The sequence below is a fragment of the Macaca nemestrina genome, chromosome 20 (assembly GCF_043159975.1).
Source record: "Macaca nemestrina isolate mMacNem1 chromosome 20, mMacNem.hap1, whole genome shotgun sequence".
Lineage (NCBI taxonomy): Eukaryota > Metazoa > Chordata > Mammalia > Primates > Cercopithecidae > Macaca > Macaca nemestrina.
Genome location: NC_092144.1, coordinates 20,954,157 through 20,974,754, shown reverse-complemented (window position 1 = coordinate 20,974,754; position 20,598 = coordinate 20,954,157). Strand labels below are relative to the sequence as shown.

At 41.2% G+C, this 20,598-nt stretch overlaps 1 protein-coding gene across 3 annotated transcripts in view; it reads left to right on the top strand.

Moving 5' to 3' along the window:
• The window catches only part of LOC105489686 (zinc finger protein 723-like), a 44,657-nt gene extending 29,835 nt beyond the window's left edge, over positions 1–14,822 (top strand). Inside the window, exons 3-5 of one of the 3 annotated variants that reach the window (XR_011617963.1) lie at positions 10,468–10,628; positions 12,073–12,186; positions 14,528–14,822. The gene's annotated coding sequence lies outside the window, so the exon portion shown is untranslated. Of the gene's footprint in view, positions 1–10,467; positions 10,629–12,072; positions 12,187–14,524 lie in introns of all 3 variants that reach the window. The other 2 variants (XR_003019846.2, XR_003019845.2) reach the window with 2 other exon arrangements.
• Positions 14,823–20,598: the final 5,776 nt, after the last annotated feature.

The following is a 20,598-nucleotide window of genomic DNA, read 5'->3' as shown; positions in this document are numbered from 1 at the left end:
ATACTTGTTACAAATTTGCACATGTACCACCTGAATCTGAAAATAATAAAATGTTTCGTGGTATAATGCCATGTTACATTTCTCCAGTTCTGAATTAGTTGTAATTAGGGTTGAGAGATGGAATCATTTGCCCCTTTGAGCATAGGGGTAAATGTTTTTATACCAGGTCTCCCCATGTTCTATAAGCTAGCCTCTCTGAAAGCTCTTGGCCTATAGCTCAAGAAATATTTTATTCCCAAGTATGCAGATAAAGTAAAAGACAATGTGAGATTGTGAAAATCATGCTAAATTCTTTCATTAGGAAAAGAAGACATTTTTCTTAAAAAAATGCATAAAAGTCTAATGTCCATAGCCTAAGAATAATGAATCAAAGAGTAGTTTCAGACCACACTGCTGCAAATGCTTACTCCATCACAAGAAGTAGAAATAATGGGTCAGAAAGTATTTTTTAGAGTACTTTTTAAAATCTATTGCAGTGTTTAAAATTTTGTCTTTATTATCTATCATATAGAAGTCTGTACTTTAAAAAGCCATGAATCTTATATTAATATGCTCACACATATATTTTCCCTAGAAAAGTGCTGGTGTGTTTGCAATGAATGTGTAGCATTTCTGGCTTTCTTTGTGCTGCTGTGTTTGTGTGAAATAAGAAGACAGGAAATAAAGCAGAGTTAACCATGACATTTCTAGTTTCTACAACCAAAACATCTGAAATGTGTTATGTCAACAATAAATAATGGCAGTATTTCAACATATAGAAATGTAAATTGATACTTTATATTTTTAGCTTTTTTATAGTTTATAAAAATTTATAGTCCCTGAATTATTATAAATTAAACAACTTGAACATGGAGATACCAAAAAGTTTTATCTAAATGATAGTATTAATATTTTAATAGCTTATGATTGTGAATCACAGTTGCCCCCACTGGGTTTACTGGAAAGCAGTTATTTATCTCCTAAGTATAGGTGGAGAATAGGTTTTTATAACCCTAAGCATACAGATTATTTATTTATTTATTTATTTATTTTGAGACAGAGTTTCCCTCTTGTTGCCCAGGTTGGAGTGCAATCTTGGCTCACTGCAACCTCTGCCTCCCAGGTTCAAGTGATTCTCTTGCCTCAGCCTCTCAAGTAGCTGGGATCACAGGCATTTGCCACCATGCCTCATTAATTTTTGTATTTTTAGTAGAGACAGCATTCCACCATGTTGGCCAGGCTGGTCTCAAACTCCTGACCTCACGTGATCCACCCACTTTGGCCTCCCAAAGTGTTGGGATTGCAGATGTGAGCCACCTCTCCAAGCCCAGGCCTTTTAAAATTAGCACTGTTTAGATTTGTACAAAATTCGTAAGTTTGCAGTAACAGAAGCTTTAATATTTTTTCCTAATAGAAGTGAAAAAGTGGCCAGGTGTCCCAGCACTTTGGGAAGCCAAGACGGGTGGATCACCTGAAGTCAGAGTTTGAGACCAGCCTGACTAACATGGTGAAACCCCATCTCTACTAAAAATACAAAAATTACCTGGGTGTAGTTTTGGGCACCTGTAATCCCAGCTACTCAGGAGGCTGAGTCAGGAGAATCACTTGAACCTGAAATGCAATCAGGAACCACTTGATACCGAGTTTCACTCTTAACTATTATACCCTCTCAACCTGGGAGGCAGAGGTTGCAGTGAGCCAAGATCTCACCATTGCACTCAGCCTGGGTGAGAAACCAAGACTCCGTCTCAAAAAAAAAAAAAAAAAAAAGTGAAAAAGCAATAAAATTAGCTTTTTAAAAATAAGTTTAAAAGAAACTTCACATTTGTTCATTAGGCTTAGAAATGAGTACTTTAAACCAAAATCAAGTTCTACATACTATCTAAGGGTAAAAAGAAGTGGTTTGTAAATTCCTCTTTATGTCTACTAAATTGGAAAATTCAAAGCCAAAATGGATGAGAGGGTATAATAGTTAAGAGTGAAACTCGGTATCAAGTGGTTCCTGATTGCATCTCAGTTCTGCTGTTTATGGGCTGCTTGACCCTTCAGCTGTACAGTGAGGATAATGGTGCCTAAATCCTAGGGTTTTGTTAAAATTAAAGCAGGTAATACAAATAATGTGCCAGAAGAGCATCCAACACATGGCAAATGTACAGAATATTTAGCTCTTATTTGTCAATTCTGTTAGATTGTGATCAATGTTAAGCCTAAAAACCAGGTAACCACATCAGTGATTGTACCTATGTTCGTTCTACTCAGTCAGTCTGAGGCTGTATAGTAGTTGAATGTTTCTAATACTATCCTTGCCAAATTATCATATATTCACATATGTGTGTGTGTGTTTCCTGAAATTTTAAGATGAACAAGCATTTTCTTCTCTGGCCAAATTTCTTAAAGCTTTTTTTGGTCTTTGGTTCTAAAAAAGTATTAGTATTTTTGATTGGCAAATCAGAGTTGTATACATTTATGGGGAACAATATGAAGTTTTAGTATATGTATATAATATGGAATGAAAAAGTCCAGTTAAGTAACATCAATTGTCTTATCATTTTTGTGGTGAGATATTTGAAATTTACTCTTAGTCATTTTGAAATATACAATACATTACAGTTTACTGTAGTCACACTGCTGTGCAATATATCTCAAAACCTATTTACCCTGTCTATTTGAAACTTTGTATGCTTTGGTCTACAACTCCCCCTCCCTTCCCCTCCCCTCTTTCGATGGAGTCTCACTCTGTTGCCCAGGCTGGAGTGCAGTGGTGCAGTCTCGGCTCACTGCATCCTCCCTCTCCCATGTTCAAGCAATTATCCTGCCCCAGCCTCCTGGGTAGCTGGGATTATAGGCATGCGCCACCACGCCCAGCCAACAACTCCCTATTTTCTTCTCACCATACCAGTGAAACAACTGGTAACCATTGTTCCACTTTCTACTTTTGTGAGTTAAAATTTATTAGATTCTACATATAAATGAGGTCATGCAGTATTATTCTGTCTCAGACTTCTTCCATCTAGCGTAATGTCTTCTGAATTTATCCATATTTTTTTGCATGATAGGATTTTCCTCTTTTTGAGGCTGAATAGTATTCCATTCAGTATCTGTGTCAAAATTTTTTAAAATTAATTTAAATATGTATTTATTACTAGTTGAAAAATTTGTGTTATGAAAGGATACTTCTGTGTTAAGCAGGTATTAATGCAATTCAGCATTAAATATCTTCCTAATAGTTTGTACTGAGCACTAACCATAACGCTATATATGTGTCAATGAATTTAATTCTCCCAATAACTTAATACCATAGGTATTATAAATATTCTCATTTTACAGAGGAACAAAAAGAGCCACTGAGAAAAAACAACTTGCCACAACAGCCCAGGCTGGAGTTTAGTGGTTTGATTTTGGCTCACTGCAACCTCCACCTCCTGGGTTTAAACGATTCTCATGCCTCAGCCTCCTGAGTAGCTGGAACTACAGATGTGCAACACCATACCTGGCTAATTCTGGTATTTTAGTAGAAATTGAGTTTTTACATATTGGCCAAGCTGGTCACAAACTCCTGGCTTTATATGATCCTCCCACCTTGGCCTCCTAAAGTACTGAGATTACAGGCGTGAGCCACTATGCCCAGCCTAATATAAATATTTCCTGAATGCAGGAAAAGTTATGCGGATAGTTTCTCGTAGATTAACATAAAAGAACAATTAGCAAAAACATTTGAATGGGATAAAATTAAAACCATATCTTTTCAATAATTGGTCATAATTGCTGTGCTTTTTAAAATGGCTAGATTACTAACATGCAAACACAAGACTTTGGTTTTGCTCAATTATTAAGTTTTTTAATATTTTGAAGTCTGAAATCCTGGCTAAAGATTTTTAAAAGAATATTTTTAGGTGGCTTTTTAGGGTTTCCAAGGCAATACAAGAACATTGTAATAGGCAGGAAAATGCATTCTACATATACACATTTTGCTTCTCTGATTTGCTTTAACATTGAAAAAATTAAAGATTGCAAATCTAGTTTCTCAATTTAGAGTAAATTAACAAAAGGTTGTTTTTTCAGCTAGGCAAATAATTGCATAAAACTAATGGATAACAGATGCCAGGAGCTGTCAAAAAAATAGCATGACTAGATTCAGTAAGTATCTAGTCATGCAAATGACAGTTCAATAAAATTAGGACGCTAATTGGTGCATGTGGAAAGCATTGATGTGCAGCCTGGTGCACCTCCACTCAGCACCTTCTTGTGCCTGTTTACAGGGATACCAATTTCTCCTTTGTGACTAAGGGTGAATTCCGGGGAACTGAGAATGCTGTGTTCAGAGTGATTACTGGGAACGTGGTTAACACATTTCTTTCATATTATAAAGAAATTTTATGAATCTTACTCTGCCTTGCAAAGCCTTTTAGTAAAAGATTGTTTATTTAAAGTACTCAATTTGGATTTGTAAAAAATTCCCATATTCCAGGTAGGTCAGAAACACTTAACCAAATTTCATAAGACATATTTGAATAAGATCAAGTCTTCTTAGCCAAGAATTTTATTTTATTACTAAATTTAGAGAGAAATAGAAAACCAATACTTTGGGCCAAATAACAGTGTTTGGCACAGGAGTATCAACCAAACAAGTGCTCTTTATCATCATCATTAAAGGAGCAACAGCACCATGTGCTTTCCTGAAACCAGCTGGACTGTTTTCCCCTGATATAAAATGGAGAGGACATTGAAATAATGAAGGAAGCTGATATAAATGGAATACTTATATAAAATAAAAGTAAATACAAGTGGAATACTTATATGAACTACTTTTAAAATAAAAAGTTGCATTTGACATTGTGTAACTGTAGATGAGACTTAGTATGAGGTCATCATATTTTTCTTCTCTTGACAGAATAACTTCATTCACAATATGCTTATTTCAAATATTTTTTTCCTGCTAGATATTTGCTAACTTTCAGTGACATATTACCTGAGCTCAGTAGAAATCAACCAAAGAAATATTTTACCATGAGCATTTTATTATTGATGCATATACTTATTTTGCTTAAAATACATTAGGTTTTGATGAAAGATTTATACTTTTGTTTCAGTGTGGTGTTTATTGCTGAGAAGTGGCTGTCCTGCCAGGAAACTGCTATTCTCAGCTCTACCCACATTGACTAATGGTAAAAGTTATGTTTGGGTAAGAAGCAAATGTGTCTTCTCTGCATCATTTGTTGGCTGAAGAAAGGAGAATGCAGGTAGAAGAGTAAAGAAGATATAATCCCTGAAAGATTATTTAGAAGTCCCCTTAACCAGAAAAAACAAAACAAAACAACCTGTAGGGATTGTGATATGAGCAGTAAATATATTATTTTTCTAAGCCTCTAAAATTTCAGTATAAAACCTTTATTGCTTTAACAAATATTCCTTCAGTTTTGATTTTTCAGAATATGATTCAATTTCCTAGTGAATCAAAACTGAGAGGAGAATAACTTATTTGTTAAGTTAAAAAAGTGTAGGGAGTACTTACTACTTATGGCCAACATCTTCTCCACCCCCAGGCCCAGTCAATCATCATTCTATGCTTTGCTTTTGTTGATACAGGAGCACAAAAGAAGTTATTTAGGCAGATTGTGAGGATAAGAGTCCTCAGCAAAGCTTCCGTTTTAACAAGAAGCAGCTCCCAAATGATTTTTTTCCAGCAAAGAGCAGCCTGTAAAATCCAGCTGCAAACATAGATAAGCAAGCTGGAATCTTGCATGGATGAATGTCGGCAGCTGTGCCAATAGGAAAAGGCTACCTGGGGCCAAGCATTTTCAAAATGGAAGCACCATATTCCCCCTTTTTTTTGGTCAACCACATGTACAGTAAAGGAACAGGCAACATGGCACTGGCCAGGTAAAGAACCCATCTGCATAATAGAAAATTAAAGTAGAGTGGCCAGCTTCTTCACACACTATATAAATGACACACCTGGTCTGACCAATCTTTTGGGCCCTATGTAAATCAAACAGCACCTCCTCAAGTTCATCTATAAAACTCCACACGTTTCACCACAGAACTGGAAGACCTGCTGGAGAGCCCATCTGTCTCTGTAGGAGAGAGAGGTTTTCTTTTTCTTTTGCCTATTAAACCTCTACTCTTAACCTCACTCCTCATGTGTTTGCATCCTTAATTTTCTTGCTGTGAGGCAAAGAACCTCAGGTATTACCCCAGATGAATGACACTGCTTCATTGTAGGGGCTTGTCCAGGATTATCAGAAGGGTGACTATAAAAGCAGACCTCGGACAGGTGCAGTGGGTCATGCCTGTAATCCCAGCACTTTGCGAGGCCGAGGTGGGAGGATCTCTTGAGGTCAGGAGTTCGAGATCAGTCTGGCCAACATGGTGAAACCCTGTCTATACTAAAAATGCAAAATAGCCAGGTGTAGTGGTGCATGGCTATAATCCCAGTTACTCAGAAGGCTGAGGCAGGAGAATCACTTGAACCCAGGAGGCAGAGATCATGCCACTGCACTTCAGCCTGGGTGACAGAGCAAGACTGTCAAAAAAATTTTTTTAAAAAGTAGACTCCAACTTTTTATTTATTTATTTATTTATTTATTTATTTATTTATTTATTCTTTTATTTTGAGGGTCTCACCCTACATTTTAAATCAAATAAAATCAGAAATGCCAGGCATCCTATGGCCATCTGAATGCCTTTAGGGTGAGCTGCCATTCTCAAGTCTCAGATGACAGGGGAGAACATAATGAATCCCCCAGTGCCCTCAGGTTGCTGTGAATATTGGTTATTTTTCGAACTTCTTTTCGTTTATTGAGGACCTAGCCATCACTTGGGACTGGTAGAGGTCCTGAAGTAATTGAGAATTTCCTTCCTGGGCCGCACCCTGGTTTTATCTGAAGGCTTCTGGACTGACCCCAGCCTCTGACTGCTTGATTGGGTGTTGGCAACAGGATTTCCAAACTTTCCCTATCACAGTTTTCTTTTTTCCTATCTGTGACCACCATGTCTTCTATCCTCTCTTCGTGTGCAATGCTGCAGGATTTTTTACAGTTCAGGAAAGTAATCCTGTTAGGCAAGATCAGAAAATGCCAATAGTAACTAGAAATATAGCTCAAGGAGTTTCTGATTTTGTGAATTTTTTAGGAGCAGAGTGTCCCACCACAGTCAAAACCACTGTCTTTCCACCTTGGGCCACTTCAAGGGAAAGGAAGGAGACTAAAAGGATGCCTTTCTCTTTTCTTTCTAGTGGGTAACAAGCCATCTTTGGCCTGCATTCCTCTTGAGTGCATTCAGAAGCATTGGCACTCCTTTAACCCCATGACATGGGGAAAAAAAAAAAAGCAGTGTCTTATTTTCTTTTGCACAAGGGCATGACATTCTTACTAGACCTTTGCAAGCATTGCAAAATGAACCCAGCTCTTTTAGCAGTCATATCAACCAGGCCCATAAGAATGATTCTCCAAAATTAGAGAAGCAACTTCCAGGAGAACCATCTGAGGATCCCCCTTATTCAGGACCCCCTCGAATTCCCATCTCATTACAGAACCTTAGTCAAATAAAGGGAGATAGGCCGATTTTCTGATGACCTCAGTAGGTATATAGAAACTTTTAAAATTTACCTCAGGTGTTTGACCTTACATAGAGGGATGTTATACTGCTCCTAAGCTAAGCCCTCACTGTACCTGAAAAATAGGAAGGTCTGCAGGCAGTGGAGAATTTTGGAGCTGAGCAATATTTCTCCTGTAGTAGGCCAAAAAGGAAAAAATAAAATAATGAATAAAAAAATAGGAGAAACATTATTCCTAATAGAAAGAGAGGCAGTAACTCTTGAGAATCCTGATTGTAATCCCAGTGATGCCACAGATAAATAGAAAATCAAACACTTCTTAAGGTGCATATTGAAGGGCCTATGGAGAACTAAGGCCAATCCTCTTAATTACTCTAAACTGTCCATGACAGACGAGAAGCTAGATGAGAATCCTGCAGCCTTTTTGGAAAAGGCTGAGAGAGGCACTAATAAAACACACTTCTTTATCCCCCGATTCAGTTAAGAGACAACTAATCCTAAAGAACAAGTTTATTGCACTGGCAGCTCCTGATAGAAGAAAACTGCAGAAGCAGGTTATAGGAGCAGACAGCACCTTGGAGAACCTCCTGAGGGTGGCCACCTTTGTCTTTTATAATAGGGACCAGGAGGAGTCCCCCAAGAAAGAGAGAAAGCACAAGAGAAGGGCAAAGGCTCTAGTAGCTGCTTTGCAGGCTTACAAAGTCCAGGATCCCAAGGTGCATCCACTAGCTGCTCCCCACATGGCAAGTCAGGGCACTTGAGAAGGAGTGCCCAGGCACCAAGAGGAATCCACCTCAACCCTGTCCAGCCTGTGGCATGGTCCAGAAGGACTTACGGGTCCCGGGGCTCAAACCCCTGGTTCCAATGGCTCAAACTGCCATTACAGCACAGGATCCCCAGGTGATTCTGAAAATCGAAAAAAGGAAGGTAGACCTTCTTCCGGAAACTGGAGTCAGCCTCTCTCTTCTCTCTAATCTTCTCCTCATTTTCTATAGGATGACCATGAGAGACAATTCAGGAAAAATTCTAATCCAATATTTTTCTCAACCCCTTAATTGCAGTTAAAAGGTCCTATTATTTATGCATGGCTTTTAAATCATACCCGAAAGTTCCACTCCTCTATTAGGTAGAGACATTCTAGCTCACATGGAGACCAGCATCCTTACGGCGCCAGGAAAAATTCTTTGTCTTTCCCTGATAATAGATAATATTAATCCAGAAGTGTGAGCAATTCAAAGGAGAATAGGTCAAGCTGCAAACATGAGGGCAGTCTGGATCCACCTTAAGGATCCTTCCTTCCTTCCTCCCTTCTTCTCTCTCTCTCTCTCTTTCTCCCTTTCTTTTTTTCCTTTTTTTGACAGAGTTTTCACTCTTCTTTCCCAGGCTGGAGTGCAATGGCACAATCTCGGCTCGCTGCAACCTCCACCTCCAGGGTTCAAACAATTCTGTCAGCCTCCCAAGTAACTGGGATTATAGGCATGCACTGCCACACCTGGCTAATTTTCTTTTCTTTTTCCTTTTCTTTTCTTTTCTTTTCTTTTCTTTTCTTAGTAGAGACAGGGTTTTACCATGTTGACAAGGCTGGTCTCAAACTCCTGACCTCAAGTGATCTGTCCACCTCAGCCTCCCAAAGTGCTGGGATTACAGGTGTAAGCCAACATGCCTGGTGGATTCCACTTTCTTTTCTAACCAGAAAAAATATCTCCTAAAACCAAAGGCTAAAAAAAGGCTAGAAGCCATTATTAATAATAATCTAGGGCCTCCTCAAACCCTGTAACACCCTAATATTAGGAGTGCAAAAATCCAAAGTCAAATGAAAAGCAAAAAATTAACAGGTTATCATCCTCAATTTTCCTTCCACAAAAGAGCAGTAATGCATTGTAAGGAACAACAAAAGAAAACAGAAGAAGTAGCCGAAGGAAATATTTTAGCTGATCAGGCAGTTAAGTTGACAGCAAGGAAGCTTCAGGGCATCAACACACTTCATACCCCTCTAATTTGGGGAGGCTCCACAAGAAAAATTAGACCTCCAAAAGAAAAAATTAGGCCTCAGTACTCTCCTGCAGAGATAAAATTGGTCATTACTCAAGGGTACACTTTCTAGACCTCATAATAACTAGAGTCAGAGACTGGCAAACTCCACTCACCAGTCTCCAGCCAATGGAAAATCCTTAAAATGCTTCACCAAGCTTTTCACTTGGAAAAGGATACCACCTATCAATATGCCCAGAGATTGTTTTCAGGAGAGAACTTATTCAAAATAATCAAACAGGTTGTTAAGTCTTGTGAAGTCTATCTGAAAGATAATCTCCACAACAGGCAGCTTCTTTCTTTTTGAACCCAAAGAATGGCAAGGTATTCAAGGGAGATCTGGCAGAAAAACTTTACCCACATGTCAAATCCAAAGGGCATCCAATACCTTCTGGAAATATCTTTCCAGCCAATGGAAAGTCCTTAAAATCCTTCACCAAGCTTTCCACTTCAGAAAGGATAAAACTTACCAATATGCCCAGAGATTGTTTTCAGGGGAGAAATTATGCAAAACAGCTCAACAGGTTGTTAAGGCTTATGAAGTTTATCTTAAACATAATCTTTTCAACAGACAGCTTATTCCTCTTTGAACCCAAAGGATGGGAAGGGATATCTGGCAGGTGAACTTCACCCACATGCCAAAACCAAAGGGCATCCCAATACCTTCTGGTATGGGTGGATACTTTAAGGGCCTTTCTTTTCACAGTCTATGTAATTGGCACACCTAGTCAAACAAATCCCCTGTAAATTAATCATAACCTATGTAAATAAATCACTGCCTCCTCAAGCCACTATACAAAATCAATCACATTCTGCCCCAGATTGAAGACCCTGTCCTGGGCAGCACACTCTCTCAGAATGACGAAGATTTTTCTGTCTCTCTCTTCTTTCTGTCTATTAAGCTTTCTGCTTCTAAACCCACTGCTTGTGTGTGTTTGTGTCCTGAATTCTTTCTCGATGCAAGACAAAGAACCACGGGTAGATGCCCAGAGAACAAAGCTATTTCATTTGGGGGTTCTCACTTGGGATCAGGATCAGAACTGAAGATACAAACATCAGATTGGTGAGTATGGAGTGAACCTCAAATCTGTCCTTTAATCTCAATGCTTTCTTCAAACCAGTTTTATTCACTGAGGTCCTAACCATCATGTGAGGCTGGGAGAAGTCTGAAGCAACTAAGGATTACTGTCCAGGGCACATTCTGACATTATTCAAGGGCTTCTGGACTGAACCCGGCCTCTGACAGCCCATCCGGGAGTTGGTAAATGATCTTCAGCTATCCTGTCACAAAATTTTCCCTAATTTTCCTTTCTTTCTATCTGCTGTCACGATGTGTCCTATTGTCTCTGTGTGTGCAATGTGCGGGAATTTTTACAGTTCAGGGAAACACTTCTGTTAGGAAAGATTGGTAAACGCTGCAGATAGTAACTCAATAAGCATCTATCTTTTCTCTTGTGAGCACATGGTATTTCTAAGCCAACAGTGCCACCTAGTGAAAATAGAAATTCTCTTCATGAGACACTTGGTCCTTTACCATAACACTGCAGTTTCATAATTCTTTTTCTTTTACCTTTTTTTTTTTTTTTTTTTTGAGACGGAATTTTGCTCTTGTTGCCCAGGATGGAGTACAATGGCATGATCTTGACTCACTGCAGCCTCCATCTCCCGGGTTCAAGCAATTCTCCTGCCTCAGTCTCCAGAGTAGCTGGGCTTACAGGTAGGTGCATGCCAACATGCCTGGCTAATTTTTGTATTTTTAGTAGGGACGGGGTTTCATCACATTGGTCAGGCTGGTCTTGAACTCCTGACCTCAGATAATCTGCCCATCTCAGCCTCCCAAAGTGCTGGGATTACAGGCGTGAGCCACCATGCCTGGCCTAGTTTCCTAATTCTTTTTGTGCTGCTAGAAAAATCCTTCCTGTGAATGGGAAAGCTCTGCCTTCAACAATTAGGAGTAAAATGACCTCCATAGCCAAATTTTAGCTCTGATACTGTCCCATCAGTAGGAAAAATCTCCATTAGGTCCCTACCTTCATTTAAGCCACCTAATCTGTCTCCAATTAGAATAGTACTTAATTAGTAAGGAGAATTTTAACCAGAAACACTTTCTTAAGGGTGAATGTTTTATTATGAGCCATAATAGCAGGCAATCTAGCACATTCCCTTTTTTAAAGAAACCTTGCCCAAAGGCGACTATTTCAGCCTCTGTGGAGATTCATTTTTTGGGGAGCCAGGAAGATCACACATTTTTAGAAAGTCAAAGGGGATGGCAGGTGGATAAGCTGAGGTTGCATGGATAAAGCACGGTTAATCCCATCACTTAGTTCATCTGGTTTCGTGGCTTGGAAAGTCACACCTACAACCATGGGCAGAATATTTAACGTGGTGCCAGGAACCAAGAAAAGAGAATGGTCATGGAGACACTCACACTGTCTTCCCCTCCACCCTGGGTAACAATGAGACAAGGAAAACTAAAAGGATGCTTTTATTCTCACTTCTTTTTCTAGATGGATAACAGACCGTCTTCAGCTTGCACCACTCTGGAGTGCACTGTGAAACACTAGAAATTCTTTAACCTCAGGACTTTGAAGAGAAAAGCAACTCATTTTCTTTTGCACAAGGTAAGGGCATGGCATTTTTACTGAACCTTTGCAAGCATTGTAAAATCAACCCCGCTATTTTAACAGGCATATCAGGCAGGACAATAGAGAATAATCCCCCAGAATTAGAAAAGCAACTTACAGGAGAACCAACTGGGAACTTCCCTTATTTGGGGCCACCTCAAGTTCCCTTCTTATTATGGGATCTTAGGGAAGTAAAGGAAAGCTTGGGCCAATTCTCTGACAACTCTAATAGGTTTAAGAAGGTTTCCAGAATTTTGCTCAAGTGTATCTCCTCACATGAAAGGATGTTATGCAGCTTCTAAACCAAACCCCAACCACAGCTGAAAAGCAGGCAGCTCTGCAGGCAGCAGAGATTTTCAGAAATGAGCAATATAACTCCTATAATACACCAAAAGGAGATAGGGAACATGAAGAAATAGCAAAAACACGATTTCCAATAGGAGTGAAGCAGTTTCTCTTGACAACCATTATTGGGACTCCAGTAGCTCTGCGGATGAATGGAAAAGGAAACACTTTTTCATATGCATTTTAGAGGGTCTGCAAAGAACTAAGACCAAACTTCCTAACTGTTCTAAACTGTGTCTGATAGACCAAAAGCCAGATGAGAATCCTGCAGCCTTTATGGAATTGCCGAGAGGCACTAACAGGGCACCCTCCTTATCCCCTGATTTGGTTGAGAAACAGCTCATTCTAAAGGACAAGTTTATTACACAGTCAGCTTCATATATTAGAAGGAAACTACAGAAGCAAGCTATAGGACCAATAGCACCTAAAAGACCCTCCTGAAGGTGGCCACTTTGGTCTTTTGTAATAGAAACCAAGAAGAGGCTCTAGAGAGAGAGAAAGCACAGGAGACTGACAAAGGCTCTAGTAGCTTCTTTGCAGGCTTGGAAAGTGCAGGATCTCCAATGTGCATCTACTAGTTACTATCAGTGTGGCAAGCCAGGGTACTTCAAGAAGGAGTCCCCAGATGGCAAGAGGAAGCCATATTCATCCTGTCCAGCCTGTGGTGGTGACCAATGGAGATCAAACTGCCCACAGAAGTGAAGATCAATGGGCTCAGAACCAGTCTCACAGATGGTCCAGCAGGACTGAGTGTCCCAGGGCTCAAACCTTGGCTCTAACAGCCCAAACTGCCATTAGAGCAGAGGAGACCCCAGGTGATTCTGGAAATTAAAGGAAGGAAAGTAAACCTCCTTTTAAACACTAGAGCCAGTCTCTCTCTTTTCTCCACTCTAATTCAGATCTCCCCTCCTCCCATAGCATGACTATAAAGAGAATCTCAGGAAAAAATCTAATCTAATATTTTTCTCCACCCCTTCATTGCAGTTAAGAGGACCTATTGTTTACACGTGCTTTCAAGCCATTGTCGCAATGGCTGTACTAGTCAGAAAAGCCTCCAAATCAACCCTAGAAAATAATGTAATTGTTTACACCCAACATAATGTGGCAAAATTACTGTCCTCCAGGGGGATCCCTTAGCTAACAGCCAGTAAAGCAAGAAATACGTGAGGCGGAATAAGCAGTCGTCACTCTAAATAACATCTCTCCTGATGCACAAGCACTTAATTAGCTGAACAAGTAGCTCTTACAAGAGCGCTTAAATTAAGTAAGAGGAAGGTAGCTAACATTTACACTGACTCCAAGTATGCTTTCGTAGCTCTCCATGCTCATGCTGTCATTTGAAAGACATTCTTTTAACACTGATGAATCTCTTATATCACCAAAAAATTAGAAAGTTATTATCCTCAGTTTTTCTTCCACAAGAAATAGTTGTGACACATTATAGGAAACATCACAAAGGAACAAATAAAGTAGCCAAAGGAAATAGGTTAGCTGATCAGGCTGCTAAGTCAGCGGCAAGGAAGCCTTAAGACATCAACACACTTCAATATCTTCTAATTTAGGAAGACTCCATAACAGAAATTAAACCTCAGTATTCCCCTGCAGAAATAAAATAGGCCACTTCTTGAGGGTATTCTTCCCAGCCCTCTGGATGACTACAGTCAGGTGATGTCAAACTCCATTTGACAGCCTCCAGCCAATGGAAAGTCCTTAAAATCCTTTGCTAAGCTTTTCATTTAGAAAAGGATAAAACTTATCACTGTGCTCAGAGATTATTTTCAAGCGAAAACTTCTATGTTGGTTAAGCATGTAACCTCTCTAGCTCCCTTTCAGCAGAAATTGATACAACTAGCAGAAGCCCAACCCCAATAAATAGGACCTTCTGTATTTAACCCAGGATATTTGGTATTATTACAAATTTTCCCCTCTCTCTCTTTCCATAAGTCAAGCTGGGAAGGCTTTTACATAGTTCTTCTTTCAACCCCGTCAGCAGTCAAATTTCAGGTATCAAATTCTGAATACATCACATGCAAATCAAAGCCTGAAGAGCTGAAGGTAAAAGCCCTTGGAGGAACGTCCTGAATATAAATGTGAAGAAATAGAAGACCTTAAGCTGAAAATCATAAAAAGATAAGTAACTGAGTGAGGGTTATGCACCTTGCTCAACCCCATTCCTACCTCATCTGATACTTTTTGTCATTTCTACCTTTCCTCTCAAAATTTACCACCAAATATTAGCACTTCTTTTTAATGCATATTTGCAAGGAAATTTTTTTTTTTTTTTTTTTTTTTTTTTGAGACAGAGTCTCGCTCTGTCGCCCAGGCTGGAGTGCAGTGGTGCGATCTCGGCTCACTGCAAGCTCCGCCTCCCGGGTTCACACCATTCTCCTGCCTCAGCCTCCCGAGTAGCTGGGACTACAGGCGCCCGCCACCGCGCCCGGCTAATTTTTTGTATTTTTAGTAGAGACGGGGTTTCACCGTGGTCTCGATCTCCTGACCTTGTGATCCGCCCGCCTCGGCCTCCCAAAGTGCTGGGATTACAGGCGTGAGCCACCGCACCCGGCCACGGAAATTTTAATTATACATAGGATTGCAATTGTAACTTTGTAGATCCCCAAAGGGAAATGTTATATCTTGGCAAGTAAAGTTTTTTTTTTTTTTTTTTTTTTTTGAGTCGGAGTCTTGCTCTGTAGCCCGGGCTGGAGTGCAGTGGCCGGATCTCAGCTCACTGCAAGCTCCGCCTCCCGGGTTTGCGCCATTCTCCTGCCTCAGCCTCCGGAGTAGCTGGGACTACAGGCGCCCGCCACCTCGCCCGGCTAGTTGTTTTTTTTTTTTTGTATTTTTAGTAGAGACAGGGTTTCACCGTGTTAGCCAGGATGGTCTCGATCTCCTGACCTCATGATCCGCCCGTCTCGGCCTCCCAAAGTGCTGGGATTACAGGCTTGAGCCACCGCGCCCGGCCGGCAAGTAAAGTTTTAAACAGAAATTATTTACTATGCTACTTTTTTAAGAATTGTGTTCACTCTTATTTGCAATAGAACTATATGGCACCCACAATGTGAAATTCTGGTTGTAAAATTGCAACTGCTATATTTTGCCTAATTATTATCTTAATAACAGGATTAATAATTGCAGAAAATATTTAGTCCAGGTTGTTTCACGTACAGCAAGAGTAATAGTTACAGACAAGAAGTCAGCATGAAAGTTTTGAGGCCAGGCATGGTGGATCACACCTGTAATCCCAGCACTTTGGGATGCTAAGGTGGGTGGATCATCTGAGATAGGGAGTTCTCAAGGAGAACTCCCAAACTCCCTATCTCAGAGACCAGCCTGACTAACATAAAGAAACCTCATCTCTACGAAAAATACAAAATTAGCTGGGCGTGGTGCTGCATGTCTGTAATCCCAGCTATTCAGGAGGCTAAGGCAGGAGAATCACTTGAACCCGGGAGGCAGAGTTTGCAGTGAGCCCAGATCCCACCATTGCACTCCACCCTGGGCAACAAGAGTGAAACTCCATCCCTTCCCCCCACCAAAAAGAAAGAAAGAAAAAGAGAAGAAACTTACTATCACTAAGTTTGAAAGGACATCTTATTGAAGATTAGTAATATGGTGTACTCTAAGCTATGGAAAAACACTTTCAGAAAGAGATTTTATATAAGAAAGAATCTTGTATGGTCAATTCTTGTCCTAAAAGAAAATGACTGGGCCGGGCGCGGTGGCTCAAGCCTGTAATCCCAGCACTTTGGGAGGCCGAGACGGGTGGATCACGAGGTCAGGAGATCGAGACCATCCTGGCTAACATGGTGAAACCCCGTCTCTACTAAAAAATACAAAAAATTAGCCGGGCGAGGTGGCGGGCGCCTGTAGTCCCAACTACTCGGGAGGCTGAGGCAGGAGAATGGCGTGAACCCGGGAGGCGGAGCTTGCAGTGAGCTGAGATCCGGCCATTGCACTCCAGCCTGGGCGGCAGAGCGAGACTCCGTCTCAAAAAAAAAAAAAAAAAAAAAAAAAAAGAAAAGAAAATGACTGGCTGTTTAAAGGAAGGATGTTTAGGACAAGTCAGAAAGTTAAAATACATTGTAAGATTGTCTACGGAAGTCATAAGAGAACTTAGGAATTGCCAAGGTTAACACTAAAGTTATTTTAGCCACTCAATAACGTATTTCTCTCAATCATATCACAAGTTATAAAAAAATGGCCTAAACCTAAAATTATTCCCTAATTGCTAATCAAAGGGGGAAAATGTATGTTTTTCTCAAGGAAAATGTTACTTTTATATTAACATTTCTGGTAATGTAAAGAGACATCTAGTAGAGGCAAACCGGTATTACAGTACATTGGGATAACTAACAGATATCAAACTCTACTGTCATCGTTATGGTCTATAGCACCCCCAGTATTAGTGATAATTTTTTTTTTTTTTTTTTGAGACTAAGTCTTGCTCTGTTGCTCAGACTGGAGTGCAGTGGTGCAATCTCGGCTCACTGCAACTCTGTCTCCCAGGTTCACGCCATTCTCCTGCCTCAGCCTCCTGAATAGCTGGGACTACAGGCGCCCACCACCACGCCGGGCTAATTTTTTTTTTTTTGTATTTTTAGTATAGATGGGGTTTTACCGTGTTAGCCAGGATGGTCTCGATCTCCTGACCTCATGATCTGCCTGCCTTGGTCTCACAAAGTGCTGGGATTATAGGCGTGAGCCACTGCGCCCCGTCAGTGGTAATCTTAATACTCATATTCTAACCCTATATTTTAAACTTTCTTGTAAAATTTATCTCTTTTTGCCTAGAAGCAATCAAACTTCAAATGATGCTGCAAACAGAGCCACACATGGATATGCAATTCTTCCAAGAACCCCTAGATCAACCTCAGGAGGAGCCCCAACTGCTGTTGCCCCACATAATGCCCCTTTACAGCAGGAAGTAGTCAAAAAGAATCACCATCCAACACCCTCTACCAACAGCTAGGGTTACATCTCTTGAGTGGGGCATAATAAAGGAGTTGTTAAGAAATTATTTTTAGACAACTAGAAAGGGTAAAAGTTAATTCTCAGTGGAATTTCTCTTTAGTAAAAAGCAGCCTCCAAATCAATTATTCTCTAACCAAAAGCAACCTGAAAAGTCTGACCTGCAAACTTAGATATTCAAACTAGAAGCTTTCATATGTAAATGCCGGCAGCTGTACCTGGAAGCCAGGTACATTCAATATGGCGGATTCTGTTCTCTATTTCTTGTCACCACGTGTGCGGGTATCATAGTGGCCATCAGGTGAAAGCACATGTGTAGGTGTCATGGTGACCTCCAGGTAGAAGCCACATTTGCATAATATAAGGTTAGGGTCGGAGGGCCATGTTTTCGCAGGCTATGTAAATGGCACACCTAGTCAAGATGACATACCCCCATCTTCAGCCTGGCAGCCACACACAGTGAGGCCCTTGCCTGATGAGTGTGGGGACATGAGAAAGGGCTGGTGGCCCAGGGGGCCAGTGTGATATACAAGTGAATGAGCTGGGGGAGGGAGAAAGGGGAGGAGGATAGAGGATGGTGAATGCCTGGACCTCTGGGGCTGCAGGCTGCCAGTTGGCTCACCAGGTTCTGGGTGACAAGACGCTGCTGGCCAAGCCAGCCACCCAACCCATTTGCGTCCACCGTCCAGCTACCAGCATCGTACTTCCTCCATTTTCTGAATTAAAAAACCACAAGAGCTTCCACGGAGAGGATCACATCAGAACATCAAGGTGAGGCCAGGCGCGGTGGCTCAAGCCTGTAATCCCAGCACTTTGGGAGGCCGAGACGGGCGGATCACGAGGTCAGGAGATCGAGACCATCCTGGCTAACACAATGAAACCCCGTCTCTACTAAAAAAATACAAAAAACTAGCCGGGCGAAGTGGCGGGCGCCTGTAGTCCCAGCTACTCGGGAGGCTGAGGCAGGAAAATTGCGTGAACCCGGGAGGCGGAGCTTGCAGTGAGCTGAGATCCGGCCACTGCACTCCAGCCTGGGCAAGAGAGCCAGACTCTGCCTCAAAAAAAAAAAAAAAAAAAAAAAAAAACCAGAACATCAAGGTGGGCCTGATGGCAGTGGTGTGACATTTGGGTCTGGAAGGAAGTGGTGGTGAGGTCTAGGGTAGAGGGCTTTCCAGAGCAGAACCTGTAATTCAGTTTTTTCACCTGAGCATCCACCCACAGTTGTGACATTAGCCGTGTAGCGTGGTCTTGGAGAGTGTGGTGGAGAATGAGTTCGGCAGCATCCTGCAGATGGACATGCTGGACGTGCAAGGTGAGGGCTGCAGGCAGGGTCAGGCAGTGAGGAAACTGGCCAACCCTCCTGTGTCCCCGCAGAGTGCTCTCCTCACTGGCCCATTCTGCATACATGGCTGCTGGCCTCCAGACTGTGGTGCTGAGTACTGAGGAAGAGCTCCGCTGCGAGGTGTGCAGTGACTTAGCATGTAGAGGTGAACAGCAGCAAGGCAGGCAACAATGTCATGCCCTCCTCACCATGCTCAAGGTGTTGCTTCCAGCAGTTTGCAAGGGGTAGGGAGGCAGTGAGGGGGCTTCACTTCACCTAAATCTACTACCGTTATAGAGAGCATAATTTTTATGGCACAGCTAGAAAAGAGAATCCTCTGCAGTGAGCAGTTCTGGATATAACTTGCTACTGGTTCATCATGTCAGAAGCATATGAACCAGAGAAACTCCATCTTCAATAGGAGCTAGGTAAAATGAGGCTGAAACATACTAGACTGTATTCCTAGATGGTTAAGGCATTATGTCACTGGATGGGCTGGGTGTGGTGGCTCACACCTGTAATCTCACCATTTTGGGATGCCTAGGCAGGCGGATGACCTGAGATCAAGAGTTCGAGACCAGCCTGGCCAACATGGTGAAACTTCATCTCTACTCAAAATACAAAAAAATTAGCTGGGTGTGGTGGCATGCACCTGTAGTCCCAGCTACTCGGGGAGACTGAGGCAGGAGAATTGCTTGAACCCAGGAGGCAGAAGTTGCAGTGAGCCAAGATCGTGCCACTGCACTCCAGCCTGAGTGACAAAGATTCCATCTCAAAAAAAAAAAAAAAATAGTCACAGGATGAGATAGGAGGTTGGCATGAAACACAAGTCATAAGGATCTTGCTGATAAAACAGGTTGCAGTAAAGAAGCTGGCTAAAACCTGCAAAGTCAAGATGGCCACAAGAGTGACCTCTGGTCATCCTCAGTGCTGCATTCCCACCAGCGCTGTTGACATTTTACAGATGCTATGGCTGCGTCAGGAAGTGACCCTAGATGACCTAAAAGGGGGAGGCATAAACAATCCACCCCTTGTTTAGCATATCATGAAGAAAGAACTATAAAAATAGGCAACCAGTAGCCCTCAGGGCTGCTCTGCCTATGGAGTACTCATTCCTTTTTTCCTTTACTTTCCTAATAAACTTGCTTTCAGTTTACTGACTCATTCTAAATTCTTTCTTGCACAGGATCCAAGAATCCTCTTTTGGCGTCTGAATCAGAACCCCTTTCTTGTAACAGTAGCATCTTCTATAAACCGCAGTCTAAAGTTAGATGCAGTTTCTCTTAAAGTAACAATATACGTGTCAGTCAATAAATGTAGGAATGACTCCTGTGACTGCTGTTTCTCATAATCCTTTAAAAACATTTGCTTCTCCCTCTGTAACTTTGTGCCCTATCAATTTACACATTGAGTAAAAAACTCCCTGGTAAGCCTATCATAAAATCTCATATATTAAACATTAAGATCCACTACAAAATTATAAATAAAGTCTATTTGAACAATATTAGATGAGAAATACAAGAATTGTGAAGAGCTATTATGGAAGATGTAAAATTACTTATATTTCTATGTATGAGTTTTGTATTAACCTATATTTGTTACTTAAAAATATATATATTTTCAAGCCGGGCACGGTGGCTCACGCCTGTAATCCCAGCACTTTGGGAGGCCGAGGCGGGCGGATCACAAGGTCAGGAGATCGAGACCACGGTGAAACCCCGTCTCTACTAAAAATACAAAAAATTAGCCGGGCGCGGTGGCGGGCGCCTGTAGTC